General features: G+C 34.8%; 1 long non-coding RNA gene across 1 annotated transcript in view; it reads right to left on the bottom strand.

The window, feature by feature from the left end:
• Nucleotides 1–2,517: 2,517 nt before the first annotated feature.
• LOC122787294 overlaps nucleotides 2,518–8,773 on the bottom strand; it is a 620,810-nt gene continuing 614,554 nt past the window's right edge. Inside the window, exon 4 of the long non-coding RNA XR_006362560.1 lies at nucleotides 2,518–4,959. This is a non-coding gene — a long non-coding RNA (uncharacterized LOC122787294). The remainder of the gene's footprint in view (nucleotides 4,960–8,773) is intronic.

The raw sequence follows: 8,773 nt of genomic DNA, 5'->3' as shown, positions 1-8,773 counted from the left end.
CTAAACTTAAACGTATGGTCCATGCCTATATCTGCAGTGTGTCTAGCCAGGGCATTATGCAAGGAGCCCTTCCTAATGTGGTATATATGCTCACGCATTCTATCCCGGAGGCACCTGTTGGTTTTGCCGACATAGAATGCGGGGCATAAAGTACATGTAGCTAAATAAACCACATTGCGGGACATGCAATTTCCACTCGCTCTGACTCTGAATGAACCATATCCATTGGGATGGATAAAAATCGGGTTGGAATCTATGTAGGTACAAAAATGGCAGTGTTCACAAGGTACCGTACATTCTGCTGATCCTTCATCTCTATGCGACTGGACTTTGGGAGAACATAACAAACTCTTAAGGTTCATTCTATTCTTATAAACAAACCTAGGTTTGTCCCCAATGACATCTATAATGGCTGGATCAAGTGACTGTCTACTCATCCAGATTATGTTTAAATAGAATAAGGAAAGTACTTACCTTTTAATGGCAAGTAGTAAAGCGTGAGTAGTTCTCATAGTTTAGAAGACAGTCAGGCGATCATGAAATTAATGGTATATGTATAGTAGCTATTAGATTATGGAACCAGCAGCTACATTTCATTAACACTCTTTCTCCACATGTAATGCTAGGCCACTTTGTTACTATATCCCAGAACTTAAACACATAAATATTGCTAGAGGCTATATATTTCAAAAAGTACCAACAACTTCAAGTTCTTCATTAAACTTTAGGAATACTGTACTGCATATTGCATCTTTGGTAATGATTTTTTTAAGTTTTCTTGGGAATGCATTATGAGTGACAGACAGACATATCATAAGAAAGAGATAATCTTATGTAAGAGCCATATGAAGAAAAAAATCAATTCTGCTTGATCAGATAAAATGCTTTATTAAACAAACTTACACTTTTCATTTAAATGTATAAAACTAATATCACTTTATAATGCTGTCATAACACAAACCAGAGATGAAACTTTATTAACGCAGTCCTGTGATTCTGTAAAAGATGTAGAATTTTTGTCTACTGTATCTGCTGTATGTCCATTAACTGACATCAGTTGACAACAGGACAGCTGATTTTGGATTGGTTTTAATATTGATATTATGAAATTACCAGTAGATGTTAAAAAAATCCACTCCTGCATCAGAAGCTTCTTAGATTCTGTAGCTTCATGTATTAGAATAATTGACTAAGCACTTTCTTTAGTGAAACAATGCTTCTTAATATCTTGCCTTACACCAAGATTGTCTTTTTATGTTGGTTCTTTGCAGGTATTTTTTTATTTTTAATTTTAATTAACTTGACTGTTGTTTATCAATAGAACCTGACTTTAATAATAATAATAATAATGATAATAATAATTATAATAACAAGACCAGCTGGACATACAAAAAAAGCCTGTGAAGTGTAACGTCTGCCAACTGCTTTATATAAAAGTTAAGATACAAAGAAGTGAAGGTTGTTTTCTCGCCAATGGATACCACTAATGATGTTCTTAAATTACTGTGTATCCTCATTGTGTTCAACTTTTTACCACCAGAATTAACAGAAAAGCAAAAAAAAAAAAAAAAAATTAGGGAAAGAGCTTCCAGATCACTGACTCATTTTAAATATGGATGCCAATAATTTATAAAGTTGATAAAAAAGGGGTTGTGAATTAATACGTATTTTCTGAAGAAAAAAAATTGTAACTCGAATTAGTATTTACTTACTGTGATCTATAACTTTTTCTCAAAAAATTCAGTTTTATATGAAACTAGGCAAAAGTTTGGGCTAACATTACAGATGTTACAAAAGTTAGGAACATTTGAGAGGTATGGTGCATATTGATTTTTGTTGGGTATACCACTTTTCTAAACCAGAGGAGTTCTGGAGCTGTGACAATATCACTTTTTTTATCTTTTCTATCTTATCTCAAAGATATGCCTTAGGTGAACCGGTGAGCCTCAGAATTGTGGACAGGAGCGCATGTGTGCTCACACACCATGTGAGAATGGCTGCGTATACAAGGCTGGTGATGGACTAGAATCCTGTCTGTGAAGGATAAATAATTTAGTGCTATATTACTGTGGTGCAAAACTGACTGCAGATAATGTTGAGTAAAGAAGAAGAAGAGGAGATGAAAGAAAGACTGTAAAGTAGGCCTGTTTTCTATCTGTACTTAAAAGAATAACTACTACCATTTGCAAAATTTTGGCACAGGTATGCCATTTATTCTAATTTTAGTGAATGTAATAGATTATATAATGAAGAGCTCAGTTTATGATTTTGATGCATAGGCAGGTGACATTTCTTATTTTAGTTTTATGCATTTAAGCTCGTTACCTGCATAATTAGGTTGGTCCAGTGACCCTTTTCAGTCAGAACTTGGGCCACAATGGCAAAGAAAAAAACAAACGTCAAGTGCTAAACTGGAGCAGTTAAAAAAAATGTGCACAGTGGTGCAGCAGTTAGTGTTGTCAGCTCCCAGCAACAGGCTCTCTGGTTCAATTCTTAGGTGGGGTGCCTTCTGTGTGGACTCTGCATATCCTCCTTGCATTCAATGGGTTTCCTCCCACTTTCCAAAGACATGCATCTGGAGCATTTCTCCCTTGGCCACCCCTGAAAATGGGCACTGTTCCAGTTGGAGTATCCCAGTAAACAATGTTAAAATAAATAAAATTAAAAAAAAAAAAAAATAAAAATAGCATAAACAACAGCCTGTCCTGTATACAATGACAACTTAATTAAAACATAGAGCTTATTCCAACTTGCTATAATGTCAATAATTGTTATAGGCAAAATATACAATAAGCTGGTGTACTGTAAAACAGTAACTGTAGGTGCAGTGGTAAAATATACAAATAAAAGCAGAATGTTTAAGGAAGGAGAAAAAATAGTGTAAAATGACAGGCAGGTATGTCACCAATTATATGTTGATGTAGTTGGTACACACAGGGTATAAAAAGGTTGCATTTACACTGAAAAAATTTAAATATAGTAGAGAATAAGTTTACATCTAAAATAAAATGAATATAAAGGCGAATAATATGTTAGAGGTCATTAGGTGTGGTTGATGATAAAGTGTGGATACAGGGCCTTAGTTATGTTTAGATACAGAATGTGCTTTAAACATATACAATAAATACACAAAAGTTTTATCTTCTAGCATAAGATGTACATCAAACAGTTGGTTGTGGTTAAAATTGTATGAAAACCAGTCACCAGACCTGTACATTAGCCAACATTTTAAAACATTTGAATTTATTATCATTTAACACTGCAGCTTTTAGCAATTTCTTAAAAGTGATGTATTGTATGGAGAGCAGTGATTACACTCCAAAAACAGTCAAATAACTTCCTTGTTGAACATTACTTTAGCACCCATCCTTAACAAAACCTAGAAGGGTGCTTAATAATGCACTGTTAACATTTAGTCTGGAATGGCCATTAAACAGGTGCAGCAGGACATTAAATGACTTTGTTTCAGCTCCTGGTTCTGCCTGCTGTCTGCTACATTACAACCATTAATTTGAATCAAACTGCTTCTCTTTGACAGGGAATACCCAAGGGCATCAACTACTTCCCCACCGCTTTACCGGCTTCTTTGTAATGCAGATGACACATTACATTTTTTTCATCTTACTTTTGTATAACTAATAGTACATGGAGCAGGTAACTCTCGGTGCATTAAAAAAATATGACTGGATCACTGATTGTAATGTACTATTAAGTGTTCTCGATGTTTGCCAAGATTCACCTCTTGAGATTTGCTCCCGAGGTGAAGTTCTTGTCATCCATGTCTCAAACACATAATATACTTGTTATGTTTGGAGACCAGATCATAATCTTGTCTGTTTTTTATGTAGAGTAAGAGTAAAATGAGTTACCTCTGACAGAAAGAGGTTGAATCAAAAGTAAGTTTATTTTGAAGATATGGGCAGTAATTGTCATGGAATAGTTAAAGATTAGGCGCTTTAGCAAAAACATCCGTTCTGACTTTAACAGGTAACTACTTGTTTCTTTGAAATGTATGGTAACAATTTTCATTAGCACATGAGAGGGGTTAATGAATCTTAACATTTTGTTTTTTTTCCTGGTGTGTTGGTATTTTGAGGAAAGAGAAGGGCAATTAGTGCTAATACTCCTTTGGCAAGAGGACCTGTTTCTGTAGTGCAGCGATCGTAAAAGTTCTGTTGGAAAGGTAATTGTCAAACCATTCAGAGGCATGCTCAACTGCACCAAAGGCTTTGCTGAACTACAAAAAAAGATTGTCCTTCTAAGTTTTCCATTATTTGTATTACAGTACAGTTGGTCTGTTAAAGTGAATGACATAGTTATAGTGCTATAGCTGGTTCTAAAGACATTTTGTTTGCCCATATAGGCTATATGGACTCTAAGACCAAGTGTTTTAGAATCATACATTAACTTGTACAGCGAAATATGTCATCTTCTATGATGTAGCTGGCCCCTCCCCACTATGAACACTGCATGTTTCTGGACAGAATACATTTTTGGTTTACCTATTTCTGCTAAATAATTTTTTCAATTAAAAAATGCAGGTTGATGGAAGGGTTCCTGACTAAGTGATTATATTTGTGACTGCCCAATCAGACTCTACCCAAAATAAATGAAACTTAAAGAGCATATACCATGGCATACTTGAAATATGCTTAGCTACAGCATCTGCTGAGGCAGGTAGGATCTTTACTTTTTGTCATTATTTCAGAGATGCATTACTCATTTAATTTCTGTTTCTATAGCCAACAGTACAAGCACATTATGTCACATAGACTGATGAGCATTTTGATTTCTTCAATTATTTGCTGGTAGTTGGAATGCATGGTCTGGAGTTCACATGATATTTGCTGAATAGACGATGCTGGATCAATGGTCATGAATTGTGTGTTGTCTTGTAAGGTTAGCTCAGTGCCTTTAAATCTCTTTCTTCCATGATCTCTTGTGGCAAGTAGAATCCTCCTAAAAACATGGAGTGGAAACCATGAAAAATAAGTGGAATTCCAAAATATGAATCATTAATTAATCGATGAATTAAAATATTTTAAATTGAATTAATTCTACACAGAGGTTATTAAAATCTGAAGTGTTTTAACATGTTAAGGTATTAAATACTGCATAATCAGTGTTGGTCTACTTCACTAATATTTAGTATGTCAATATAACATATAGGTTAGAAAGCTTCACTTGAAGCAGTCCTGAGTTTGAGTCCCTCATTCAACATTTACAAGCTATGCAAATCTAAAAAAGTCATTTAACCAGACCAACACTTTTAAGTCACTCCAGAAAAATATATATTTATGTTTAGTGGTTCTTGCCTATTAAAAAAAACAAGTAAAAGTACAAGAAAATACATTGCCTTCTCTTGCCTAGAGAGTAGAGAACAATGCTGATGTATCAAAAAGGCAGATGATACCATTAATGACAAAGTGCTGTTATTCTCTCACTCAGCAAATTTTTGGTTAATGCATACATCTTTGATATCACATAAATAAGGTGCTGATTCAGTGTGGAACCTGGAATCAAGACACAGTAGTGTAAAAATGCAAATTGCAAACAGAAAAGAAATGTTAGAATTGATATTTTGGTGTGTGGTCTTCTTCAGAAATAAGGTGAAATATAAAACTGCACAAGCAAAAAATATAATTACACAGTAGATATTCACCCAATTCATTTTCATATTTTTAGGTTACTTCGGAAAACAACCACAGGAAGTACTTCTTCAGTTATTTATAACATATATGTAATCTACCTTTCTTGGGTCTTTCTTTGCTGTGATTCGACTAGCAGTACCCACAGTGCAACTCTAGTCAGTACCAGCCTCATGCCAGTACATTCAAATCCAATGCTAGCTTGAGCCATCTGCAGTTCTTCTTAACATGCATAATGGCTACATTTCCAGAAAACACTGAAGGGATTCCTCAAAGTTCTTTCCAATTCTTTTGTAATATATATATATATATATATATATACATATTTATTTTTTACTGATTGTCAGTTTCACTAGCTTTGGTTAGAAACTGCTTGGATTTCCTTTTGTGAACCTATATTTACCTGAATCACTTTGACATTATTTTACAGATAACCTGCACTAGTTTGATGATATCTAATGTCTTCCTGCAGCTTAATTGTTCTGCCTATGAGAGATAGCTGCCAGAAACTATCCCATGTGATGTATGATCTTTTTATCAGTAAACCACATCAAACAGAGGGTGAGCTTTGTAAAGAAAAACAATTTAAACCAGCCACAAACCACACTAATACTGGCTGTAAAGACTGAAAACTTTTAAAAACATTTAAACAAACCTCAAACCACATCAATTCATGCTGTGAATTGTCTAAACAACACAGAAAAAATGACTGTGGACTCTTTATAAAAAAATTGTCAAAATGCCCACCAGACACGGAAGACTAAAAAAATCTAAAAGCATGTCTATTAAAGGCAGAACTAAAATCATGGCCAGTAAGAACACAGATGAGGAGGTCAAAAATCTGAAGAATCCTAGAATTAGATTAAGGCAAAGTCCTCCACCGATCAAGAAGGAAGGTTCAGAGGAACAAGAACTAAGACAAACAGAAGACATTCAAAAAGGACAAAGATGTATTCTTTTCAAAAACTATTGGATCAAGCTGATGTAATTATTCTAGAAGTTGTTTCTGAGACTGATGATGAAGACTGACTTTTGTGAGTTTTCTGTAAAGAGCAATGAGCTGATGTCAGAGCATAATGAAATGATGGAGGTCTCAGCACTGAAATATATTACTAATCACTGGCTTTGCCCTACAATGATTACAAAGCACTATCCCAAGAGTATGTCAAATGCTAAGTCCCCATGGAAAGTACAGTTGTGTAAGTAAAGTTACTATAACAGTAGATGTTTGAATGATCACTTCTGCAGTAGCCTTAGCTACATGGTTTATATCCTGCCAAAGTGTTATATCTCTGGCAAGATATACCTGATATAGCTGGGATTACTGCAGCAGTGGTCAATATGATGAACATCATATGCAACATTATCATTACTGATACTTATGAGACCATATTCTTAGCACTTAAGTAAAAACATACTGAAATGAGGGGAAGAAGGAGAGAAATTGTATTACATGACTGTGGTACTTTTACCTTCATCTTATCCTACTGAATATGAAGACGTTTCCTCTATTTCTCTGGTTCTCTTCCTGAGGATTTTATGTTAGAAATGGAGTGATAAGAAGGCTTCTTTTTCTAAGAGAAGGTATTTCAAGGACGCAAGGAATAAGCAGTCACTGTTTTGCATAACTCACCTCATCTTTTTCCTCAGATTAAAAATATATAGTAGAAAAACAATCTCCCATTTTATAGATCCTAAGTGCCATGATAAGCTATAAAGTGCCTCTGAAGTCCACTGTGTATTATTTAAAACTTTAAAGGTTGATTATGGAATAGTGGGTCAGATGGCAAATCATCTGAAACAAGACTTTTCCAATGTGACTCTGTTAGGAAGGTGAAGACTTTAGGCAGGGCATTGTACAAACAGTTTAGGCCTCTGTGACGATGACATTGACAGCTCTCTATTACAACTCTCTTTTAAACTTTTTCCATGGAACAATTCTAAATCAGCTGCAGAATTAATTTCCTCAGGGAACTATGACTAATGCATTAAAGCTGAACAAGCTTGGCAGCAACATTTGGTATAGTTATAAAGTGCCTTCCTTGGCTAAAGCATCAGTCTTACTTGGAGGATGTTAAGGCAACATTACTGAATGCCTCCTTGAATCTCAAGAATATCTTTGGAGATAAGGCTTGGTAAATCTTCTCAGAAAATGAAAAAAGGGCAAAAAACAAAAACTGGAAAAACTTAAATTTTCTGGATTCAATCCAGGTCTTTTTCTGAAAATGTTAGCTGCAATAAAACCATCCTATCAAAAGCAAGAAGAGAAGTGGGGGAAACTAGCTAAACATGGCAATGTTTCAGCTACATAGTAGTTCAGTTTCTTGATAAAAATGGAATGTCTCAGGTAGTTTCCAAATCACTCGCCACCCTCTCTATTTCAAAATTTGTCAGACATCGCATCTGAGCAAACATTTTATATCTTCTAAAAAAATTGGAAATATTTTTCAATACAAGAATATTTCTTCTAAAATAATTGGAAATCTTTGGTAATAAATACATGGCTAATTTGCAACAGTGTATAGAAAACTTGAATTCAATTTTAATTAATGATTTAATGCTCATAGTGGTTATGAAAAGGCAAAATACTATGACATAAGGCACCAGACTGATGGAAAATGTAATAAGGTTTTGAATAGGATGCTTAAAAAATTGGAAAGGGATTATCAAAAAATATCAAGAAGGAAAGAGTTATCTGCTCCCTAAGACAAGTAATAGTTTACAACGTAATGTAAGGGAGACATTTAAACCACCTTTTAGGAATGGTGGGTATGATCAGGGTAGTGATAAGGGGAGAGTGGTTGAGTATCAAGGAATAGAAGGAGCTGAGCGACTGGTTGATCTAGGGGACCCTTTAGAGTTTCCTCTTCCCCGGAGGTCTTAGAGTTTACTTGAACACAAGGCTGGTATTAGAACTGGTAGTACAAGGAGGACAGGAACCTATAAGTGTGGAGCATTTTCACAATCTGTATACAAGTCATTGTGAACAATTTTCTGTTAAGGGTGGGTGTAAATATTTGGTGGGAAACGTTTTTTCCAACTGTAATTCCAAGGGACTTGTGCATATTGTTCATATGAGGCCTGTGAGGCCTTTTATGTAGGCAAGATGGAATGTCCATTAGGAA

The sequence above is a fragment of the Protopterus annectens genome, chromosome 13.part0, assembly GCF_019279795.1.
Source record: "Protopterus annectens isolate FY-2018-M chromosome 13.part0, PAN1.0, whole genome shotgun sequence".
NCBI classification, from domain to species: domain Eukaryota; kingdom Metazoa; phylum Chordata; order Ceratodontiformes; family Protopteridae; genus Protopterus; species Protopterus annectens.
Note: the sequence above shows the minus strand (reverse complement) of the source record. Positions and strands in the feature narration are given on the sequence as shown.